General features: G+C 44.6%; 1 protein-coding gene across 1 annotated transcript in view; it reads left to right on the forward strand.

Moving 5' to 3' along the window:
• Positions 1 to 25815, forward strand: part of NCK2 (NCK adaptor protein 2) — a 157850-nt gene that overhangs the window by 52719 nt on the left and 79316 nt on the right. Inside the window, exon 2 of the mRNA XM_030201460.1 lies at positions 14001 to 14082. The gene's annotated coding sequence lies outside the window, so the exon portion shown is untranslated. The remainder of the gene's footprint in view (positions 1 to 14000; positions 14083 to 25815) is intronic.

Below are 25815 nucleotides of genomic sequence, written 5' to 3' on the forward strand. Positions count from 1 at the left end.
GGAGGACATTGTGGGAATGCAGGCGTCTGTGGCTGAAGCATGCTGCTGATTTTGCTCACTGTGCAAGCAGCATGGAGTGTGGGCTTCTTTGCCTAGCAGGGTTTGAGTATCACCGATAGGAAAGGTAGGACTGAATGCTGTTGAGGAAGGGGGAAACTTGAGAGGAAATGTGTAGCCTAGGGGCGCCATGACCCAAGACATTTTGGGAACCACTGATGTAGACTGAATTAGATGATCCTGATCATTTTTCTAATATTTTAAAAATTAACATTCCTTGTCATCAAGCAGATGAAGCCATTACGTATGGGTTGTGTCCATCAACCAGCAGGGGGAGATAGAGAGCACTCAACTTTTCACAGTGCCTCATGGCCAGCCAGCTCCACTGCCTCTTCAGTATTCTCTTATCTCCCCAAGCAGGGTGGCTGCAGCTTCTTTGAGCTCCATCAAAAATCTGCCTGGGGGTGGCTCCTGGCTTGCCAGTTGTTAGCCAGGGTGTTAGAGGCTATAGCAGCTTCACTTTGAAGGCACATAGGTCAGCCCTTTCCCTGCCTTACCCAAGCCCCCGTGGATGTGGACATATTAGCTTGCTTTTCCCTGTCCTTTCCCACTCAGTGGATGCAGGCACATTGGTTCGCCTTTCCCACTCATCTGAGCCTCCGGAGTTCTTATTACCTCTGCTTTCCTCACAGCGTAAAAAAAAAAAAAATGGAACAGAGGTTTTCCTTTGATTCTTCTATTGGACCGGAGCTGTGATACTCGGTCCGGTGAGGTAAGAGAGTTTTCTAACTCCTCTGGGGTGGGCCCACGATCGGGGAGGTTTTGGCGCGAAACCGCCATTTTGAATTTTCCCGCCGTTTTTGGTGATGGCTGCAGAGAAAGTAAAGCGCTGTTCCCGGTGTGGCAAGCGCAAATCAGCAGCGGGGCTCTGTAAATCGTGCTGTATAGGTGTAAGAGCCGGCTTGAGCATGGCGAGCGATGATTCTTCCTGCTCAGAGCTGGCAGCGGACGCCATTTTGAATTCTCCGCATGGCGCGGCCTCCGTAGAGACGGAGAGCCCTGAGCTTGGGGGGGGGGGGGATCTCGAATTGAGGCTATTCAGGGAGTGGCTAGCCCCGGACGGGATCTGGGTGCCCAGGGCGAGTTTTTGTCCCCTGATTTTGTGTTGTTATTGCATAAAGCATACATGCTGAAAAGAGCTCTCCCTCAAGGGTCGCCTGAGGCCCCTTCTATTGTGTGTCGTCCCCCCCCCCCCCCCCCCCCGGTGGATTCTGGCCTGGGACTGCCCGCTGAGGTTATTTTCCCTGATAATTGGCATAAAGAAAAGCGTAGAAGGACTAATTCCCCTTCAGATTGTGGTGCACCTCCTTCCCCCCCCCCCCCCCCCCCCCCAGTGTTCGGGCTGTGAGGATTCAGAGAGTTCTGGCAGGCCTTCGTGGTCTGAGAAGCCAGAGTCAGGTGCAGAATTACCACAGGATCTGGATGATCCCTCCGTGGTGAGGATTTTCCACCGTGATGAGCTGCCAGCGCTTATTTCAGATGCCCTACAGGTCCTTTCTATTGAAGAGCCTGACAGTGGCATGGCTTCCTCTGTGAATCCTAGGATGGCTAGTACCAAAAAGCCTGCTCGAGCCTTTCCTTTGCATGACTCCATCCAAGAGCTTATTTCCGTTCAGTGGGCTGACCCCGAGGGACCTTTGAAAGTTTCCAGGGCTATGGGGCAATTATACCCTCTGCGTGAGGAGCATTTGGCTCGCTTTGCAATGCCTAAAGTAGATGCCCTAGTCACTGCGGTGACAAAGAGAATTACCCTCCCTGTTGAAGGAGGAGTTGCCCTGAAGGATATACAAGACCATAGGCTGGAAGCAGCACTTAAACGGTCCTTTGAAACTGCAGGTCTTACTGTTCGGGCGTCTGCATGCAGTTGTTATGCTGCTAGAGCCCGTCTGGCGTGGTTGCAACAGGCAGTGGAACAGCCTGGAGATGGAGCAGAGCCCTTCTTGGATGTGGCTCCGCGGCTGGAGTCGGCCTTGTCCTTTTTGGCTGATGCCCTTTATGATATTGTCAGAGCTTCGGCTAAACAAATGGCAGTAGCAGTGGCGGCTCGCCATCTTATTTGGCTACGACATTGGGCAGCGGACGTGGCCTCTAAGCAAAGGTTGGTGAAGTTGCCCTTTCAAGGCCTTCTCCTATTTGGTGAGGAGTTGGAAAAAAAAATTGTTAAAGGCCTGGGAGATCCTAAACCCCAGCGCTTGCCCGAAGATAGGTCGAGGCCTATCCTCTTAGACCTCGCTTCCGTGAAGCTAGAAGGTACCGCTCGGGGCGTTCTGCTGGGTTCACTTCTCGTACCCGTTTTTCAGCAGAGGAACTCCTTTCGCTCGGACAAGCGTTCCGCAGCCACCGGCTCTAGGCCTGGAGTTCAGGGGCGACCCTCTCAATGATGGTGCGCCGGCCCCCTCCTCGCTTCCTGTCATTGGAGAACGTCTTTCTCTCTTTGCCGAGGAGTGGGCCAATATTTCCTCAGATCAGTGGGTTCTGGACCTGATCAGAGATGGCTACAGAATAGAATTCAACGCCCCAGTAAGAGACGTGTTTGTGGAGTCCCGATGCGGTACTGCCGCCAAACGGGCGGCGGTAGAGGAGACTTTGCAAGGACTGATTCAGTTAGGGGCCATGTCCCCGGTACCTCCTGCTGAACACGGCTACGGCCGATACTCCATCTATTTTGTGATGCCGCGTAAACGTGGGTCTTTTCGCCCTATTCTGGACTTTAAAAAATTAGACAAGTCCCTGAGAGTGCGGCATTTCCACATGGAAACCCTGCGCTCCATCATTGCTGCGGTACAGCCAGAAGAGTTTCTCACGTCTCTAGACCTGAAAGAAGCTTACTTGCACATACCAATTTGGCCCCCGCACCAGAAGTTTCTGAGGTTTGCGGTGTTGGGAAAACATTTCCAGTTCCGGGCCTTGCCTTTTGGCCTCGCCACAGCTCCCCGAACCTTTTCGAAGGTAATGGTGGTAATAGCTGCTTTGCTCAGGCGAGAAGGTATCAGGGTTCACCCGTACCTAGACGACTGGCTCATCAGAGCAGACTCTGTAACAGAGAGCTATCAAGCTACAGCCAGAGTGGTCTCAGTACTTCAATCTCTAGGCTGGGTCGTCAATATGGTCAAAAGTCACCTTACCCCCTCGCAATCTCTAGAATATTTGGGGGCCAGGTTCGACACAGACTCGGGCTATGTATATCTACCCGAGCTAAGGCGGTGCAAGCTTCAGAATCAGATCCGTCTGCTCCTGAGGATGCCCCGCCCGTGAGCTTGGGACATTGTCCAGCTGCTGGGATCGATGACAGCCACATTGGAAGTGGTGCCCTGGGCGAGAGCGCACCTGAGACCTCTACAGTATTCCCTACTTCAAAGATGGTCTCCAGTTTCTCAGGATTATCAATGCAGACTTTCTTGGCTTCCTGCGGCCCAACTCAGCATGGAGTGGTGGCTCTCAGACAGCATGCTGCAGCGAGGAATGCCGCTGGCGCTCCCCGATTGGTGTCTAGTAGTGACAGATGCCAGCCTGAAGGACTGGGGCGCACATTGCAAGGGGAAGCATGCCCAGGGTCTATGGACACCCGAGGAGTCGGAATGGTCCATCAACCGCCTAGAGTTGAAAGCGGTGTTTCAGGCGCTTCTGGCCTTTCAAGTGACCCTGGAAGGATTGGCTGTCAGAGTGATGTTGGACAACACGACAGCAGTGGCCTACATAAATCGACAAGGCGGCACTCAGTGCAGAGCACTGGCCGCGCAGGCCGAACAGATTTGCCACTGGGCCGAGCTGCATCTTCAGTTTCTGTCAGCAGCTCACATAACAGGTCAGAGCAACGTGCAAGCCGATTATCTAAGCAGACATCAGATCGATCCAGCAGAATGGGAACTAGCAGACGAAGTATTCCTGCAGATATGTGCCAAATGGGGCAAGCCCGTGATGGAACTTATGGCGACAAGTTCAAATGCCAAAGTCCCGTGCTTCTTCAGCAGATGGAGAGATCCTCGCTCGGCAGGGTTGGATGCTTTGACTCAGCCCTGGCCTCCGGGCCTACTATATGTGTTCCCTCCGTGGCCCTTGATAAGGGCGCGTGCTCCTGTGGATTCGGCTGCACCCAGGAGAAGTGGTCCTCATCGCCCCGGATTGGCCCAGGAGGCCTTGGTATGCAGACCTCCGACAGATGCTAGTGGAGGCTCCCCTTCCTTTACCTCTGGTACCGAACCTGTTGTCACAGGGCCCGGTAGCCATGGAGGACGCCTGCCGCTTTGGTCTTATGGCATGGCGATTGAGAGGGCGCAATTGAGGGACAAAGGCTATTCAAACACAGTCATTTCCACTCTCCTGCAGGCCCGCAAGCGTTCCACTTTTGTGGCTTATGCCAGGATTTGGTGCTTCAAAAGCGATCACACCCATGCGGGTTCCTTTCTCGCCGATTCTGGACTTTTTGCAGGATGGTGTACAAATAGGCTTGGCCTATAATTCCCTGCGGGTGCAAGTGGCAGCGTTGGCCTCCCTTTGTGGTAAGGTTGAAGACGTGTCTTTAGCTGCTCATCCAGATGGGGCACGGTTTCTTAGTGGGGTGCTTCGGCTATGTCCTTCCGTGCGAGCACCCTGTCCAGCTTGGAACCTGGGGCTAGTTTTGAAGGCCCTGCAGGCTTTTCCTTTTGAGCCGCTTCGGCGAGCATCGGAGAAAGATTTGACTCTAAAGGCCATTTTTCTTGTGGCCATTACTTCGGCGAGACGGGTGTCGGAGCTCCAGGCGCTGTCCTGTAGAGACCCATTTCTGCAATTCTCAGAGTTCGGGGTCACGGTTTGGACCATGCCTTCCTTCATGCCTAAGGTGGTTTCAGCGTTTCACCTAAACCAGCCTATTTTCTTGCCCTCCTTTGATAAGGAGGAGTTTTCAGAATCTTTTGGGCAGTTGCACCTGTTGGATGTACGCAGGACTCTGCTGCAGTATCTGCGAGTTACTATCTCTTTCAGGATCTATGATCTGTTTGTTTTGCTATCAGGTCCTCGCAGAGGGTCTCCAGCGTCTAAAGCCACTATTGCTCGTTGGCTCAAAGAAACTATCTTTTCAGCTTATCTGCTTGCCGGCCGGTCTCCATCTGTAGCCTTTAAGGCGCATTCTACCAGAGCGATTTCTTCCTCTTGGGCTGAAACTGGAGCACTCTCTCGTCAAGAGATATGCAGTGCAGCAACATGGGCTTCTAAGCTCTCTTTTGCCCGACATTACAGGCTGGATGTGGCTGCTAGGAGGGATGCACGTTTTGGAGCACAAGTGCTAGCGCATGGTGTGACCTGTTCCCACCCTATATAGGGATTGCTTTGTTACATCCCATACATAATGGCTTCATCTGCTTGATGACAAGGAAGAGAAAATTAGGTTCTTACCTTGGTAATTTTCTTTCCTTTAGTCATAGCAGATGAAGCCATGAGCCCTCCCTGTATGATTGTCTGTATGCTGTGAATCTGTTTTTCAGGTTCTGTTCTAATTTCCTGAAGTTGCTTTCTTGGGAGAAAGTTGGAAAACAATCTTCAGGATTCATGTTCACTTATAGGAGGATGAGTCCATTCCCTCCAGTTTGTTTTGGAGGTTGAGTTTATTCTCTGCAGGAGGTTGCGTGTATCCCCTCCAGTTATACAATAAGGAGGACGAGTTTATTCCCTCCTTTTGAGTTCATGCCCTTGTTAAGGGGCCATCGTTCGCTGTGAGGAAAGTATTATTCCCATTGCGGTTTGCCATACTGCTTTGGAAGCTTCAAATACTGAAGAGGCAGTGGAGCTGGCTGGCCATGAGGCACTTTGAAAAGTTGAGTGCTCTCTATCTCCCCCTGCTGGTTGATGGACACAACCCATACGTAATGGCTTCATCTGCTATGACTAAAGGAAAGAAAATTACCAAGGTAAGAACCTAATTTTCCCTTTCTTCTTGGACTGAAGTAAAGTATCTAAATTTTTATACCCCAATAGTTTGTAGCTTTAAATACAACTCATTATAAATGAATACATTGGCCCTCTGTCTTTTTCTTTAATCAAGTGCATATGTTTTAACCTCTTTGAAATGAAAGAAGACATATGAGGTCACCATATCTGTATGTGGGTCAGTGTGGTTCCCTTCAACTTTTTGTTTGGTGTCCTGTCAGCATAATTTGAAGTAATATGTAACGTCATGAGGATTTCTGACCAGGGTGTGTTTATTACGCATATGTATAGAGTATAAGTATATGCATCCTGGAAAATAGACTTGATTAATTATAGGTGGAATGTTTTGTTTTGTCTCTTTTTTAATTGCAGTTTACTCAGGGTAGGGAAGGGAGAGTCATCTTAATTTATTTGAATCATCATTTCAGTTTCTTGTTCACAGACTTCCTGTATGGATGCGTCCAAACTATTTTCTTAGTCCTCTGAAAATTTAATAGGATGCAAACTTTTGTTGTCTCATCCATTTTCTTGGAAAGGCAAGGTGCTGTGTGGATATACAATAGATGCCTGCTCCTGAAAACTGGAAATTGCATGGGGTATCTGCCAGAGTTATTCTCGTGCATTGTGGTATTGGCTTACATCATAGTTCTGGATCGTCTAGTCCAATAAATATAGGAGTTGTATAAATGTGGCCCATTCATATAGTGAGAATGTGTGTCCTGTCAATGAGCAGATTGGACTCGCTGGTTGAAATGTCATTCTATCAAAGAAGTACTTGCTTTTGGGGAAGTACATATATTGGTAACTTCAAAGTATTCTTTCCTTACATGCTTTGACTAAATACTTCTGAATAGTCTATTCAGCAATTTCATTAATTCTTTCAAATTGATTAAAATGTCCATCAGTGGTCAACACAGTATCACTTCAGTTTTTGTTCCCTTGTAAACAGTAGAAGGTGGGCTGTAGAATTTGAGATTGATACAGATAAGTATGGTTTCTGTGTTAGTCTGCTTGAAAGTACAGCAGTAAAAGTTGCTAAATAAAAGGGCATCACCTTATGTTTCTTTTTTTAAAATTGGGCCTACTTAATACACTTCTGACTAGCTTTTGGGAGTTAAAATCTCTCTCAGGTCAGGATAGAGGAAGCAAAAGAAGGTGCTAAAATATGTAATGAATTTATAAAAGTATTCTGTTGATAGTTTGAAAGGGAAGGAGATATAATGTTTGATAACAAAGTGACAATACTACTACTACTACTACTTATAATTTCTATAGTGCTACTAGACAAACGCAGCGCTGTACACTTGAATGTGAAGAGAAAGTCCCTGCTTGACAGAGCTTACAACCTAATCAGGACAGACAAATAGGACAAATAATGGATAAGGGAATTACTTAAGCTGGTGAATGATAAAACAGACATAGGTATTGACCAAGTGAATAGGGGTTGGAAATTAAAAGCAGCCTCAAAAAGGTGGGCTTTTATCCTAGATTTGAAGACTGCCAGAGATGGAGCTTGACGTACTGATTCAGGAAGTCTATTCCAGACATATGGTGCAGCAAGATAAAAGGAACGGAGTCTGGAGTGGGCAGTGAAGGAGAAGGGTACAGATAAAAGAGAGTTACCTGATGAACGGAGTTCCTGGAGAGGAGTGTAGTGAGAGAGAAGAGTGGAGAGGTACTGAGGAGCTGCAGAGTGAATGCACTTGTAATTCAATAAGAGGAGTTTGAATTGTATGCGGACATGGATAGGGAGCCAATGAAGTGACTTGAGGAGTGCTAATATGAGCATAGTGACACTGGTGGGGAGTATAAGTCATTAGGCAGAGTTTTAAACAGCTTGAAAGGGAGAGAGATGGCTTAGTGGAGGACTTGTGAAAAGCAAGTTGCAGTAGTCTAAGCGGGAGGTGATAAAAAAGTGGATAAGGGTTTTAGTAGTGTGCTCAGAAAGGAAGGGACATATCGGAGAGCGAGAAAGAAGGGAGTTAAAGATGACCCCAAGGTTACAAGCTGTTGAGACAGGGAGGATGAGAGTGTTACCCACAGAGATAGGGAATGGGAGAAAAGGAGAGTTGGGTTTAGGGGAAAGTTAAGAAGCTCAGTCTTAGTCATGTTTAGTTTCAGATGGGCAGTGAGAAATCCAGGCAGGCTGATACTTGGGCCTGGATTCATTCTTAAATTTCTGGTGTGGAGAGGTAGACCTGGGAGTCATCAGCATAAAGGTGATACTGAAAACCATGAGATGAGATCACAGCACCAAGGGAAGAAGTATAGATGGAGAAAAGAAGAGGTCCAAAGACGGAGCGCCGAGATACACCAGGTGATAGTGGGATAGAAGTGGAGGAGGAGGATCCACTAGAGTATACCTGAAAGTGCGATGGGAGAGATAAGAAGAAAAATAGGAAAGAACAGAGCCCTGAAATCCAAGTGAGGACAGCGTATCAAGGAATAGGCGGTGATCAACAGTGTCAATAGCCGCACATAGATCAAGAAGGATGAGGATAGAATAGAGTTCTTTGAATCTGGGCAGGAACAGGTCATTGGAGACTTTAGCAAGGGCTATTTCAGTTGATTGAAGAGAGAGAAAGCCAGATTGAAGTGGATCAAGAATTCCTTGAGATGAAAGAATGTGGTGAACAGCACGTTCCAGTATCTTGGGATACGGAAGGGAGGAGGGATATGGGGCAATAGTTGGCAGGACGGATAGGGTCCAATTAAGTTTTTTTTTTTTTGACTGGTGTAGCTACGGTATGTTTCACGGCATCAGGAACAGTTGCAATGGAAAGTGAAAGATTGAGGGTACGACAGGAGAGAGTGCTAAGTAGGTGGGTGAGAATAAGATCAGAGGAGTAGGTAATCAGTTCGGAGGAGGAAAGAAAATGTGCAACTTTCTCTACAGTGATTTCAGAAAAGGAAGAAAAGGAGGCAGGGGTTGAAGGAGGGTTGAGAGAATGGACTGGGGAAAGGAGAGGTGGAGGTGACTTGGTAGAGAACTCAAAGATAATCTTATGAATGATTTAGAGATGGGAGTAACTAGCGAGGTAATTAAATTTGCTGATGACACAAAGTTATTCAAAGTCGTTAACTCGCGACAGGATTGTGAAAAATTACAGAAGGACCTTAAGAGACCGGGAGACGGGGCGGCTAAATGGCAGATGACGTTTAATGTGAGCAAGTGCAAGGTGATGCATGTGGGAAAAAAGAACCCGAATTATAGCTACATCATGCAAGGTTCCACGTTAGGAGTTACGGACCAAGAAAGGGATCTAGGTGTCGTCGTCGATAATACACTGAAACCTTCTGCTCAGTGTGCTGCTGCGGCTAGGAAAGCGAATAGAATGTTGGGTATTATTAGGAAAGGTATGGAAAACAGGTGTGAGGATGTTATAATGCCGTTGTATCGCTTCATGGTGCGACCGCACCTTGAGTATTGTGTTCAATTCTAGTCGCCGCATCTCAAGAAAGATATAGTAGAATTGGAAAAGGTGCAGTGAAGGGCGACTAAAATGATAGCGGGGCTGGGACAACTTCCCTATGAAGAAAGTCTAAGGAGGCTAGGGCTTTTCAATATGGAGAAGAGACGGCTGAGGGGAGACATGATAGTGGTATATAAAATTATGAGTGGAGTGGAACAGGTGGATGTGAAGCGTCTGTTCACGCTTTCCGAAAATACTAGGACTAGGGGGCATGCGATGAAACTACAGTGTAGTAAATTTAAACAAATTGGAGAAACTTTTTCTTCACCCAAAGCATAAACTCTAGAATTTGTTGCCGCAGAACGTGGTGAAGGCGGTTAGCTTGGCAGAGTTTAAAAAGGGGTTAGACGGTTTCCTAAAGGACAAGTCCATAAACCACTACTAAATGGACTTGGGGAAAAATCCACAATTCCAGGAATAGCATGTATAGAATGTTTGTATGTTTGGGAAGCTTGGCAGGTGCTCTTGGCCTGGATTGGCCGATGTTGTGGACAGGATGCTGGGCTCGATGGACCCTTGGTCTTTTCCCAGTGTGGCATTACTTATGTATTCAGCCAGAGTCTGGGCAGAAAGTGAAGGGGGTGTTGGAGGGGAAGGGACTTTGAGGAGAAAGTGAACAGGGGTTGGAGGTGAAGGCAATCTGAGGAGAAAGTTCAGTGTGTCAGAGACGTTGAGGGTTGGAGCCAGGAGAGTTTGTCAACTGGATGTAGTTGTCCTGTTTGGCAAGTGAAAGAGCAGACTGGAACGAGGTCAGCGAGAATTTGAAATGTATGAAATCGGGCACAGAATTTCAGCAGTATAGGAAACCCTGATAAGTCTTTAGTTTCTGTCCCAAAATCTTTTATTTATTTATATATATATATATATATATATATATATATATGAGATGCACGCACATAGACCTGAGATGAAGGCATGCTCCACAACATCTTCAATAACCAATAAGTGCAAGTGCATCAGCACAAGTGCAGGCCTGTGCAACTGTCTCAAGTGCTGTCAACTCATTGAAAATGTTGTGACTTCTCTTAGGGCAGTTATTGCAGCATTAATGCAGACCACCTACAGCTAGATACAATATCGAACCAGTTTCATACCTACTACTACTACTACTACTACTACTTGACATTTCTAAAGCGCTGCTAGGGTTATGCAGCGCTGTACAATTTCACATAGAAGGACAGTCCCTGCTCAAAGGAGCTTACAATCTAAAGGACAAATGTACTGTCAGTCAAATAGGGGCAGTCTACCACTATACCTTCCATTATTTTTGTCATTAGAGGGATGGATGCAACTGGTTTGTAAATCGAGGTATCCTTGACATTGTTTTTGGTGACCTTCAGGATAGGTGTGATTAGTATGTTGCTTTTCTCCTGTGGGAAATGGCCTTCTTGGAACATGTAATTCAGGTGGGAAGCGAGTTGGACTATGAATCTGTCCTGGGCTACTTTTAGTAGGTGGTTGGGACTGGTGTCTACCATGCAGTGGGTGGAGGAGCATTTTCTTAGTGCTTGAGCTACTGTCTCATGTAAATTGTGTGAAGGTGGTCCATGACCTGTCTGCTGGGACTTCTTCTGGGGGTTAATAGAGTTCATCTATGAATGTTTCGAGGTTTGTGTTATCTTGTGTTGAGACTGTTCCTGAGGTTGAGTATCTTCTCTTCGAAGAATCTGGCGAGTTTGGTTGCTGTCGGGGGATCTTTGTTATTTTCATAGGTTTAGTGTTTATTAAATTATTTGTAAGTTTGTATATTTCTTTGTGTCTTTTTACTCTGAGCCTATGTGGTCTTTATAGAATCTTGTTTTAGACTAATTTTGGTTTTGTACCTGTTGAGTGCTTCCCTCCACGCAATTTTGTTTATATCACTTTTTGTTTTCATCCATGCCTGTTCTAGTCTTCTGCAGTTGGTTTTGGACGTATTTAGTTCTTCATCATACCATGGTACTGATTTTTGCCTTTGTTCTGTTTTTGTTTTCAGAGGAGCTATAGTGTCGAGTATGTGGGTGCTTCTTTTGTCCCATTCTAATAAGAATTGTTCCGTATTAGTCACTGGAGTCCATTGATCTTTGTATAAGGCCTTCCCAAATTTGGTTGCCTCAACCATTCCCCATGATTTGTATGGTATTTGTGACTGTGTTGGGTGGGTTGTGTGTTTTTTCCAGTAAAGGGTCATGTTCAGCTTGAAGTGGTCTGACCAAGAAATTTCTGTCCATCTTGGGTTCTGTGTTCTGAAGTCATCCTGTGAGAATCTGTAGGCTAGTAGATCTATGGCGTGAATTGTTACTGCATATTGGTTCCCATGAAGTGCTTTATAGGTACTAGATAATATTTCAGATTCTGCAGTGCTTGTGTTATATCCTTAATGGTTTAAAAAATGCCAGATATTCAGATTTTTAAAAATGTATGTAAGATGCTCCTGAAAAAATGTGTGCATACATTAAAAAGAATTGGGGAGTTCTTTGGCCCAGAAGTTTGAGACTTTAGAGACTAATCATTTAAAATTGTCAACTTTTGAAAAATCTTTAAAGGATAATACTGAGGTTGTGCTTCATACATCAAAAACTGGAACAGTATGAAAATCAATTTAGACATTTGAGTCTCCATTTTCTGAACTTTCCAAAGGTTTTGGGACTACAAACCTTGGACACTTTTAAAAAGTATTTAAATGAGGTCTTATTACCGCAGGAATCTGTTCCCCCACTAAATAGAACATTTTATTTGCCAACTAAGGTTTTGGGGGAAAATCATTATTCAGCTTGGGATATATCAGCTATCTTGGATTCCTCGCAGAACAGTACAGTTTGTATTTGAGCAAGATTTGAATATGATTATGCACATATATTTTCACCATGTGCAAGGTTTATTTTATGGACAGAGAATATGGCTATTTTCTGATGTTGCAGGGGTTACTAAAGAGAGGAGAAAAAGGTTCCATGCCATGCAACAAGAGACTCTGGCATTTGATGCCACCTTTATGCTGCGTTACCCCTGCAAATGTTTAAGTATTTGGTTATAAGACATGTTTTCTTTGTCCTGGAACAACTTCGCTCTTTTTTTAAATTTGAAGAAGCTTTCATCAAGATGACTCTTGGTTTTTTTTTGCTGTCTTTTTAAATGCAGAATGTATTTTTGTACCCAATTAGATCTGTCAATGCCATTTTCTTGAAGACATGGTTTTCCGATGGTTATTTATTCCACCATTTTTCTTTTATCCCTTCCCCTAGCTCCTTTTGTGGTCTAATGTATTGCCAGAGGTTCATTGATTCTTTAATTATGATTTCTTGTTTATTTGTTGCTTTATTAAAGGCAATTGTATTTCTTGAACACGTGGATGATTATAGATTTATTTTGAAATTAATTAAAAAGAATTGGATAAAAAGTCCTCTAAGGCCATGGATTAACTCATCTTTTAAAAAAGATGTTTTAAAACCACTACCTCAGCACCAAGTTTAAAAATTAAACTATTTGCTATGTTGCTTGAAGAACACATGACAAAGGAACATATTTCCCTTGTCCAGCTTAAGTGTGAATTAACCAAGGTTCTGCTTTACACTCTAAGGACCCTGTTTACTAAGGCACGCTAGCGTTTCTAACGCGCCTACAATTAGCGCGTGCGCTGTGTAGGCGCCTATAAGGATATTGTAGGCGTGTACATGGTTAATGCATGTTAAAAATGCTAACGCGCCTATAACACGGCTTAGTAAACAGGGCCCTAACAATGCAGAACACTTTGGTTTGTTTGCTCCTCCAAAAAAAAGCCTAAGCTCTCTAATTGCTAATGCTCTGTTGGGCAAAATATTAGTCTGGTTTTGCACATTCTGCTGTCTGAAGTGAGCACAGTCTTTCAGTTTACTCAGGAAGGGAATATTCAGTAGAAGTGAGAAGTTGTTGAACTTGAAATTATATTTTTTTCTATATAAGAACTGATTATTGTAGACCTCAAGGCACCATGTAAGCATGTTTACAGGATGCATTAACCTGTCTTCTAATCTGCTTCTTTTACCTGTCATGCTAGTCATGCATGAAAGGGGCACATTGTATCTTTTGAATTTGGTAGGATGCCATTTTAACTTCAGTGATTTGATGAAATTCTCATAATCTCCCAAACTATTCATACCCTCAACTGTACACTACTTAAATCAGTGGTTACTAATGTTCTGTTCTTTTTTATTTTTTTAATTTTTTTTTATTACATTTGTACCCCGCGCTTTCTCACTCATGACAGGCTCAATGCGACTTACATATTATATGCAGGTACTTATTTGTACCTGGGGCAATGGTGGGTTAAGTGACTTGCCCAGAGTCACAAGGAGCTGCCTATGCCTGCAGTGGGAATCTTTGATTCACTGGATTATCTCCAGTTTCCTTCTCCACATGTCAAACCAAGCAATTGTATCAGAATAATTGACAAATCTGCCCTTCAAAATGTTAGTTTCTTGATTAATGGCAGTTACATCAAATTATTAAAATGATATTTTTGACTTCCTATGAACAGTATTAACTCTACAGAGCAGACCTGATGCTAAATTTAAAATTAAAATAATTCAAATGATACTTTTATCTTTGCAGGTATCACAAATTTGATATTGCTGACGACAGAGCTTCTGACAGTTGTACTTCACCGACCTGGCCCTGTGACATCGTGGCACAGGTGAGTCAATCTGTTCTCATTACTGAGAACTGGAAATTGCAGAAGCAATTTTGACTTATTTTCCTTTTGTTATTAATCTGAGTTAAGCATATTCAACTTATTTAAGTTTACTTACCTGGTTTGAGTATGATGTTGCCATAAGTGGTTGTTCCCTTCCTGGAACTTATCTAAATCCTTTCTAAACCTCTTGTGCTAGATTCCTTGCTCACATCTTAGTGATAAATTCCACAAGTTGATGATAATGAAAAATTCTTTGATTCATTTTGAACTTTGATTTTTGCTTATTGGGCTATGATATTACAACAAATTGTTTCTCGGTACATAATGGAATAGTGTGCAAACAATATGTTCAAGTATTGGAAACTAAACAAGTGATGATAATCTCTGTCATCCAGCGGGTTTTAATTAGCCACACAATTAGGTGACACCATTGCATGATGCCAGGATGTAACAGCTCCCTCAGAGATAGTATAAAATTGAGTATGCATGACCCTTAACCAAATGTGGCAGTCTCCAATCTTCTGTTTTATTTTCCTCTGCGAAATGGTGCAAAACCAAAGCCTTCCATAGCTTTCAAGAGTTTAATCTTTCAAGATCCCCATAATTGAACACCTAATTCATAACCAAGTTGAATGCAGTCATTGCAGAATATCTCTGTGTGGTAGAAAGGGGGCTTCTGTTGGCTCAGAAAGAAGAGCACGGAGGCTACTGCACATAGTTGACTTTGCATACTTAAGTAAATACTCTGTAGATTTCAGTGGCAAATGAGTAAGGTCTATTTTTAGAGTGGCTTCACCAAAATGCGCTACTGTTAAATATGAAAATGTCAAAATTCAACATGGCTGCCATCTATTCGCAAAACTATACATTCCTTGTCAGCAGCAGATGAATCCATTAACTGATGGGTTATGTCCGCCTACCAGCAGGTGGAGATAGAGAACACTAAAAAACCATAGTGCTCTATGGACGGCTAGCTCCATCTGCCTTTAGTATTGCTCAATCTCCCAGCAGGTGTGGATGTAGCTTGATCAGCTCCTGGAAAAATTCTGCCTGGGGTGGCTCCTGTGCTTTTGCCAGTTGAAGCAGGGGTGTTGTGGCTGGTGGTGCCCACTTTGAAGGCATATAGGGTCGCCCTTTCCCTGCCTTACCCGTCCCCCTGCCTACCGGTGTACCTCTGTTGCTGCCTGCCTCCAACTTTCCTCACAGCGTAAAAAAAAAAAAAAGGAATACACATTGGTTCTGCGTGGCTATTCTGAGGCTATTTTCCACATGCAACTTGACCAGAGCTCGTTTGACTCGGTCTTTTGAAGTGAGAGCAGTGCCCATCTCCTCCGGGGAGGTCCCGTGGACGCCATTCCGATCGGGGTAAGTTTTGGCGCGAAGCTGCCATTTTAGTTATATAATTCTGTCCGGTCAGACGATGGCTGCTGAAGCAGTTAAACGCTGCTCCCGTTGTGGTAAACGTAGATCAGCAGCAGGGCTCTGTAAGACGTGCTCTTTAGACGCTAGAGCTGGTACGAGCATGGCGAGCGATGATTCTTCCCGCTCAATGGAGCTGGCAGTGGGCGCCATTTAGAAGCGCCGCACGCCTCGACCCTCGCTGTTGCAGAGGAGTTTGAGTGCAGGGGGATGCCTCGGTTAGAGGCTACCAGAGGTGCTCCTGTTCTCGTTTCTCCTGATTCGGAGACGGAGGGTCAGGGTGAGTGTTTCTCCCCGGAGTTTGTGCTTTTAATGCATAAAGCTTTCATGCCGAAAAGGACGCAAAACACAGACGGGTAAATTCCCCGTCGGAGAGTGGCGCACTTCTGAGGCATCTATTCGAATGTACGGCTTAATTCTATCTATATATGGTGCTCAAAATTGAGTGTGGAAATTCCGTGTGCCCAATTTCCACGTGAATTTAATTGAATAACAAGCCAGTTAGCGGCAGTAATTGGGTACTGATAATTGGCACAAATTGGCATGAATTATAATTTACACTCACATTTTTAGGCACTGGGAAATTTACGTGCAGATCCAAAAAGGGAGTATGGCTCTAGGAGGGGCATGGGCGAATCTGGGGTGTTCCTGGAATTTATGTGCAGTTTTATAGACTAAGGGAGATCAACATGTAATTTAGGCGAGTGTAAATCTTCATACCTAAAATTGGGCGCAGATCCTGGTGCCAAACACTATTCTTTAAATTACATGAAATTTTATTGGCGCTGATATAAAATTTTGGCCTTAGTCACTGCTTATTTGCTGTTAAAGCCATCCTTTAATGATGAATTCATCAAATAAAGAGGATAGAGGAATTAGGACAGTGTTAAAAAAAAATGCTAGTATACTTAATTTGGAGAGGTCTTCTTGTTTCCTGAGATGAGATCTTTAACATTGCTGATTACTTTTCTTTTGGAGTCTAAAGATCAGATTTTTAGGTTATTTTTTTTCCTAGTCAGGATAATACATTTTTGGCTTCTACAGTTTAGAATTTATCCAGATGTTGAGGAACTCAAATTTATAGTTTGAACTTTCGACATTAAACCAATGGTTACTGCTGTGTGGGCCTTACATTCTTTATTTTTATCCCTTCAAATGTAAAATGATTTATCAGAAGCAAGGTTATTTCCCCCTCCCCCATGGGAGCCTGAACAATTGGCCACTTTTTTTTTGTCTACTTATATCTCAAATTCTGAATCATCTTTGGAAACCTAATTTTTTTTAGGTCAGGTTTGATGGAAGATTGTTTAATTCCAGTGTAATGAATGATTTATTATATTTTTTTCTTATTGGATCTCCTTTATTCCATTCTCCTTTTAGTTGTAGTTTATAGTTACTTCATAAAATAAATGCACTATAAAGGTAGAACTTGCAACAAAAATGTGGAAATGTCTGCGCTGTGAATTTCCAGAAAGTACACCTTTTTACTGTCTTGCCTGCCCTTGCTTTCCAGTAGACTGATGTCTTCCCAATTTGGAATTTAAGAATTTCCCTATAGTGGCATCACCATCACGGTTCTTATGGGGTGTGCCAAAAGTCACATCCAGTGCCTGAACTGCTGTGAATGTTTCAAGGTGTATTGGCTAGTTCTGCATATATGGAAACCCTTTCATCCCTAACATTTGTAGGATATGAGGTTTTGCTAATTACCTTTGTAAAACTAGCCAAATGGGGATATTATTAGACAAATGTTTTTGCATCCACCAGCAGACAGTTTGTAATAGAGATACCTATCAAAATCCAAGAAGCACACATTACCCAGTTCTTTAGAGAGTTTCAAGGTTTTGAGAGAAATTCTGTGAATTTTTGACTGCCAAAGTAATCTGCTTAATATATCCATTTGTTTTAAAGAATGATCTTGTGACAGGCAAAGACTGCATTTGAAGTACATCATTCATTTGGAATTACTGTCATGTGAATTGCTTTCAGCTGACCTTACCATGGTATCCATAATGGTGTCCATGTGTTGCATATATCCAGCACTCTAGAAAATAAGAGCTGGACATTAAACTGAACTGTATCGTCTAAAGTTAGTCTAAAATTAGTGCCTAAATATTTGAATTCATTATGGCTTTTCCCAATTGACAGTGTAGCCTGAGTGCCCAAGAGCCTTAAGCCAATACTTTTGGTATGGTTTGTATAGGATTTGGTAAATACAGGAGCATGTCATTAGGAAAGACTGACATCTTAATTTCCACACTCCTCACCTCAACCCTCCTAATCTCAGAATGAGCCCTCAGTGTCGGTAGCAATGGCTGTAAAGAGGAGGACGCCCCTGTCTAGAACCCTTGGTTAGAGAAAAAGAATATTAATTTCCCTTAAACCCAAATCCTAAGGAGTGATTAACAGAGGAAGAATCTTATACTACTCATCTTTTTTTTTTTGTTTTGTTACATTTGTACTCCATGCTTTCCCACTCATGGCAGGCTCAGTGCGGCTTACATGGGGCAATGGAGGGTTAAGTGACTTGCCCAGAGTCACAAGGAGCTGCCTGTGCCTGAAGTGGGAATTGAACTCAGTTCCTCAGTTCCCCAGGACCAAAGTCCACCACCCTAACCACTAGGCCACTCCTCCATTTTTTTAACTTTTCACAAGCTTATCTGCTCAGAATTTGGTGTGCTTTTCCCTCCAGTGTACCAGTTGGATGTTGGCAGGAAAGAATAAAAGGTATTTGTAAAACATCAGATTAAAAAAGAATTCAGTAGACATAGAAATGTTGTTTTCCTAATGTTTTGGTTGGTTTTGTGCATTAATCACTGAAAACATGTTTTGTAATACTGATAGGAATGGGTTGCATAGTCTACTTGGAAGCTAGACTGAATAGGCCAGTAACAAAATGGGGTTGAAAATTTCAGGTCAGAGAGCTCTTACTTTAAATCATGTAACCTGATTTGTCTAGAAATGAAAGTATGAGTTCATGTCTCGTTTCCAGTACTATCATTAGTGAGCAGAAATAACAAATTAAAGCAAACAGTCAGTTCTGTAATAAAGAATTGCATGGCTGTGATACGCAGATCAGTGTTAAAGACGTAATAATTTAATTCTGTTATTTTCACATATGTTATTTCCCTGTGGTAACTGGAACTGGGAGTGAAGGGAATTTGCTCTGGAAAAATTCCTTCCCTAAGTAACTTTAATTTGGGTTATTTTCAGTAGAGGGATAGGGGCCATTTTCAGGATCCTCTTTTCCTTGAAGTATAATAGAGACTGTTATAAAGAACAAAATTATAGAGCATATTCAAACATATGGATTAATGAGACAAAGCCAACATGGTTTTAGTGAAGGGAAATCTTGCCTCACCAATCTATTACATTTCTTTGAAGGGGTGAACAAACATGTGGATAAAGGTGAGCCAGTTGATATTGTGTATTTCGAATTTCAAAAGGCGTTTGACAAAGTACCTCATGAAAGACTCCAGGAGAGTCAGTGGGATAGGAGGTAGTGTCCTATAGTGGATTAAAAACTGGTTAAAAGATAGAAAGCAGAGAGTAGGGTTAAATGGTTAGTATTCTCAATGGACAAGGGTAGATAGGGTTCCCCAGGGGTCTGTGCTGGGACTGCTGCTTTTTAACATATTTGTAAATGATCTAGAGATGGGAGTTAACTAGTGAGGTAATTAAATTTGCTGACTACATAAAGTTATTCAAAGTTGTTAAATTGCGAGAGGATTGTGAAAAATTACAAGCGGACCTTACGAGACTGGGAGGCTGGGCGTCTAAATGGCAAATAACGTTTAATGTGAGCAAGTGCAAAGTGATGCATGTGGGAAAGAGGAACCCGAATTATAGCTACGTAATGCAAGGTTCCACTTTAGGAGTTTCCGACCAAAAAAGGGATCACAGCGTCGTCATTGATGATACATTGAAACCCTCTGCTCAGTGTGCTGCTGCGGCTAAGAAAACAAATAGAATGTTAGGTATTATTAGGAAAGAAGTGGAAAACAAAAGTGAGGATGTTATAATGCCTTTGCTTCGGTCTATGATGTGACTGCATCTTGAATATTTTGTTCAGTTCTGTTCACTGCATTTCAAAAAAGATATAGTGGAATTAGAAAAGGTACAGAGAAGGGCGATGAAAATGATAAAGGGGATGGGACGACTTCCCTATGAAGAAAGGTTGAAGTGGCTAGGGTTGTTCAGCTTGGAGAGTAGATGACTGAGGGGAGATTTGATAGAGGTCTATAAAATAATGAGTGGAGTGGAACGGATAGATGTGAATTGCTTACTCATTCCAAAAATTCTAGGACTAGGGGGCATGCGATGAAGCTACAAAGTAGTAAATTTAAAATGAATCGGAGAAAACTTTTCTTCACTCAGCGTGTAATTAAACTCTGGAATTTATTGCCAGAGAATGTGGTAAAGATGGTTAGCTTACGGGGTTTAAAAAAGGTTTGGACAGCTTCCTAAAGGAAAAGTCCATAGACCATTATTAAATTGACTTGGGGGAAAATCCACTGCTTATTTCTGGGATAAGCAGCGTAAAATGTATTGAACTTTTTGGGGGGGATATTGCCAGGTATTTGTGACCTGGATTGGCCACTGTTGGAAACAGGATGCTGGGCTTGATGGACCTTTATTCTGTCCCAGTGTGGCAATACTTATGTACTTATGTATAATGCAGTAGTAGAAAGAGTATTTCTCAGAGGATATATTCTATAATTCAGTGACATGTGGGTAGCGTCAGTCGATCATTCCAACATGGATGGATCTCCACATATTTCTAGAAAATCCTGAAAAAGTTTTTCTCCGAGGATAAGCAGGAATTTATTCTTGCTCCTTCTGGTGTGTCTACCAGTTTATCCCCTTCTTTTCCTCCCTTTAGCATTTTTCGGCACTTTTCTTTGCTTCCTTTTTTTGCAGCCCAAGGCCATTTTAGGCTTGGGCTCCCAGTCTGTCTTTTGTGTTCAATTTTCTTTCTCCCTGCACAATTGAGTTTGATTTTGCTGCGACTATCTTCCCCACAGTTATAGAAACCTGTCAGTGGGTTCAAGAAATGTGTTTGGTGTACTCGGACCATGTCAGTCACCAACCCCCATAAGGAATGCCTCAAATGTCTGGGAAGGGACCATGATCCTCTAACTTCTCCTACTTATGCTCGAATGCATAGGAGGACCATGAAATCCAAGGAGATTATCAGAGAGACTGCCCTTCAGCAGTCTGATTTATCAACATCAGTCCCTATGACCTCTGGAGCTGTATCGGACACTAGCGATGGTTAGGCACTGAGGAGGTTGCCACCTGCTTTTATGTTGAGTGCCAGTAGTGGGACTGCAGGTCGAGCTCACACAGACCTGACACTGAGGCAAAAAAAAGCATTGACATCGGTGGTCCTCGACATACAATGCCAGGAGCTCTGGGGCGTCAACATAGTACCCGAGAAGCATCAGTGCTGTGAGGATCGCTTCTCCACTGTAGTAGCAGTGCCGACCCATTAGTCTCCCTGAGGCTGGGAACCTATTCTCGATTTGACACTGACTTCTTTACATGCTGTAGTCATGCTGGCGCTTTCTGCCTCCCCCACCATCTTCACTGATGCCTGCCTTCGAATAGACCTGGGACCACGTAATGCCGAGGCATCAAGGACATCTGCGCCAACTCTTGAGGCACTCCAGCCCATCCTGGAGGCTCATGCTTTGCCTGTCGGGCAGTTATTGACGTTTGTGCCCTGACAGGTGGCAGAGCCAGCACCGTCCGATGTAGTCACCCTCTCCAGTCCATCTGGTGAGGAAGCTGCCTTGGAGGGTAGGGGAGCCACTGCAGCCTGATTGCCCGTGTGTAGGTCCTGGCCCTGCCAGCAGGCCGAGGTAGGTAGGGACTTACCAGACCTATGAAGAATATTTTGCTGAGTCTGAGTTGGATTGTTCCTGGGTGTCCAAGGAGTGGACTTCTTGGAGGAGAGCTCTTAGGACCACTCCCTGCCACAGGAGAGACATAAATCCCTTCAAAGGATCTTTCCTTTGTCACGTTTTTTGTGGGAGATGGTGGCTACTATCCCTTATTCAGTGTGGGCATTATATTTAGAGAGCAAGTATCACAGAGACGGAGTGTATATTAGGAAATTAAATATCAGTGCCTGCTAGGAGATCTTATTAGGAAACTATACCTGTGTACACGTAACATTTTATAAGATGGCTGCCTGTAAGTAGATACGTTGATATCCTAAGTTCTCTGGTGATATGCTATTTTAAGGTAGTCATGGACATTATAAAATCTTATAGCCAATGAGCTTATGTATCCTTATTACTACTACTACTACTTAACATTTCTAGAGCGCTACTAGGGTTATGCAGCGCTGTACAGTTTAACAAAGAAGGACAGTCCCTGCTCAAAGGAGCTTACAATCTAAAGGACGAAATGTCAAGTTGGGGCAGTCTAGATTTCCTGAATATGGTGGTTAGGTGCTGAAGGCGACATTGAAGAGGTGGACTTTGAGCAAGGATTTGAAGAGGGGCAGGGACAAATAAGTCTTTAAGATGATCTTTAGGCAGCCTTCTATTGTTGCCTAAAATTGAGAGTGAGATTGATGTGGTATACACATACCTTGGATGTAGATATATAGTAAAGAAGCGAATGGGAATGAATAACAGAATATATCTTGTTAATTGAGTGTAGTGAGTAGTGTGTGTATGAGGTTGATTGGGGATGTGAGAGGACAGACTCTAATGTTTATAATTTATTTACTTTTTTGAGATTTAGGATTATCACGATAAAATTTCAGTAGTACTGGTAGTGCTTAATGATCTCATTAAAAATTGGAGACGTCCTATGAACGAGACACTTGTCCACCCTTAGAAGCGGGTTTCACTTTCTAGTGCCACTTCGCTTGGGTGAGTTAACATTCTGAGGACCTCTCCATCATCAAAATTTTTTTTTAAGTTTGAAGCACTCTGGGGTCGGTCCTCTCTCAATCATCCATTGGAGTGTACTCTGGTTGTTTTTGTTACAGTATTAGTTTTACCAGTGTACTAGTGGGAAATTGTATTTAGTTGTTTGGTTTACTTGCAGCTAAAGCATCTTTTAATGATTAAATGCTACAGGGAACATTTGACAGGGGAATAAGCTTTATCTTAGAAGATGTCTTTGATGACTTTTGTTCTACAAAGTTTTTAGTTAACACTCTTTATGTTTACCTCTGGGTCTCGTTGCCAGCTCCTGTTACACATAGGCAGAAATGGGAGAGAGAATTGAACATTACTATTGTCCCAGAGGACTTTAGCAAAAATTGCCATAGCATCCAGTATTAAAGAAAATAATATTAAGATCTTATATTGCTTGTACTTGACACCAGATCGCTTCAGCAAATGGTTTCCACAGTCCAGTCCAGCGTTCTGGAGGCAATGTGGTTCTTGAGGTACACTAGGCCATATATGGTGGACGTGCCTTAAAGCATTCTCTACAATTTCAGATTCCTTGTCATCAAGCAGATGAAGCCATTACGTATGGGTTATGTCCATCAACCAGCAGGGGAGATAGAGAGCACTCAAACTTTCACAGTGCCCTCTTGGCCAGCTAGCTCCACTGCCTCTTCAGTATTCTCTATCTCCCATAGCAGGGTGGCTGCAGCTTGTTCGAGCTCCAGAAAAATCTGCCGGGAGGTGGTTCCTGGCTTGCCAGTTGTTAACCGGGGTGTTGGAGGCTATAGCAGCTTCACTTTAAAGGCACATAGGTTAGCCCTTTCCCTGCCTTACCCATACCTCTGTGGATGTGGACATATTGCCTTGCTTTCCCTGTCCTTACCCACCAACAGTGGATGCAGGCATATAGGTTCGCCCTTTCCCTGCCTTTCCCACTCATCTGAGCCTCCGGAGTCTTCAATACCTCTGCTTTCCTCACAGCTTAAAAAAAAAAAAAAAAAAAAGTCGCGTCGCGTTTTTAAACGCAGAGACGCTGGAACAGAGGTTTTTGACCTGATTTTCAGCAGGATCGTAGTTGTACACTAGATCCTTTGAGGTAAGAGTGTTTTCCAACTCCTCCGGGGTGGGCCCGAGATCGGGGCGATTTTGGCGCGAACCGCCATTTTGGATTTTACCGCCGTTTTTCGGCAATGGCTGCGGACAATGTACAGCGCTGTTCCACTTGTGGCAAGCGCAAATCAGCAGCAGGGCTCTGTAAATCGTGCTGTATTGGCGTAGGAGCCGGCCCGAGCATGGCGAGCGATGTTTCTTCCCGCTCTGAGCTGGCAGCGGGCGCCATTTTGCTTACACCGCATGGAGCGGCCTCCGTGGACACGGAGAGACCTGAGCCGGGTGGGGCACCTCGAGATGAGGTTATTTCAGGAGTGGCTAGCACCGGACAGGATTTGGGTGCCCAGGGTGAGATTTTCTCCCCGGATTTTGTGCTTTTGCTGCATAAAGCATACATGATGAAAAGAGCCTTTCCTCAAGGGTCGCCTGAGGCTCCTCTGATTGCCCACCCGATGGATTCTGGCCTGGGACTGCCCAGTGAGGCTTTTTTCCCGGATGCTTGGCCTAAAGATAAGCGCAGAAGGTTTAATTCCCCTTCAGATTGTGGTGCACCTTTTTCCCCCCCGTGGTCGGGGTGTGAGGATTCGGAGAACTCTGACAGACGTTCTTGGTCTGAGGAACCAGAGTCAGGTGCGGATTTACCACAGGATCTGGATGATCCCTCCGCGGTGAGGATTTTCCACCGTGATGAGCTGCCAGCGCTTATTTCAGATACCCTGCAGGCCCTCTCGATTGAAGATCCTGACAGTGGCATGGCCTCCTCGGGTAATCCCAGGATGGCTAGTACCAAGAAAACTGCTCGGGCCTTCCCTTTGCATGACTCCATCCTAGAGTTTGTTTCGGCTCAGTGGGCTGATCCCGAGGGACCTTTGAGAGTTTCCAGGGCTATGGGGCAGTTATACCCTCTGCGTGAGGGACATATGGCTCGTTTTCAAATGCCTACAGTGGTTGACCTAGTCACTGCGGTGACAAAGAGAACTACCCTCCCTGTTGAAGGAGGTGTTGCCCTGAAGGACGTTCAAGACCGTAGGCTGGAAACAGCGTTGAAACGGTCCTTTGAAATTGCAGGTCTCACTGTTCGGGCGTCTGCATGCAGCTGTTATGCTGTGAGAGCCTGCCTAGCTTGGCTGCAACAGGCAGTGGCTCAGCCCGGAGATGGAGCGGAGCCCTTCTTGGATGTGGCTCCGCGGATGGAGGTGGCCTTGTCCTTTCTGGCTGATGCCCTTTATGACCTTGTCAGAGCTTCGGCTAAACAAATGGCAGTAGCAGTGGCGGCTCGCTGTCTGTGGCTACGACACTGGGCAGCGGACATGGCCTCTAAGCAAAGGTTGGTGAAGTTGCCTTTTCAAGGACTTCTCCTATTTGGTGAGGAGTTAGAGAAAATTGTGAAAGGCCTGGGTGATCCAAAACCCCAGCGCTTGCCCGAAGATAGGCAGAGGCCTTCCTCTAAGGGCCAGGCGGTCCACTCCTCGTACAGACCTCGCGTCCGTGAAGCTAGAAGGTACCGCCCAGGGCGTTCTGCTGGGTTCACTTCACGTGCCCGTGGTCAGCAGAGGAACTCCTTTTGCTCGGACAAGCGTTCCGCAGCCGGTGGCTCAAGACCAGGAGTTCAGGGGCGACCCTCTCAATGATGGTGCGCCGGCCCTCTCCTCGATGCCTGTCATCGGAGGACGGCTTTCCCTCTTTGTCGAGGAGTGGGCCAAGATTTCCTCAGATCAGTGGGTTCTGGACCTGATCAGAGATGGATACAGAATAGAATTAAACGCCCCAGTAAGAGACGTGTTTGTGGAGTCCCGATGCGGTTCTGCCGTCAAACGGGTGGCGGTGGAGGAGACTTTACAAGGTCTGATTCAGTTAGGGGCAGTGACCCCGGTGCCTCCCGCCGAGCAAGGCTGCGGCCAATACTCCATCTACTTTGTAGTGCCGTGAAAAGGTGGGTCCTTTCGCCCTATTCTGGACTTAAAAGAAGTGAACAAGTCCCTGAGAGTGCGGCATTTCCACATGGAATCCCTGCGCTCTGTCATTGCGGCGGTTCAGCCAGGAGAGTTTCTCACGTCTCTAGACCTGAAAGAAGCTTACTTGCACATACCGATTTGGCCCCCGCACCAGAAGTTTCTGAGGTCTGCGGTGTTGGGAAAACATTTCCAGTTCAGGGCCTTGCCTTTTGGCCTCGCCACAGCTCCCCGAACCTTTTCGAAGGTAATGGTGGTAGTAGCTGCTTTTCTCAGGCGAGAAGGTATCAGGTCCCGTACCTAGACGACTGGCTTATCAGAGCAGACTCTGCAACAGA

This window comes from Microcaecilia unicolor, chromosome 4 (genome assembly GCF_901765095.1).
Source record: "Microcaecilia unicolor chromosome 4, aMicUni1.1, whole genome shotgun sequence".
NCBI classification, from domain to species: Eukaryota; Metazoa; Chordata; class Amphibia; order Gymnophiona; family Siphonopidae; genus Microcaecilia; species Microcaecilia unicolor.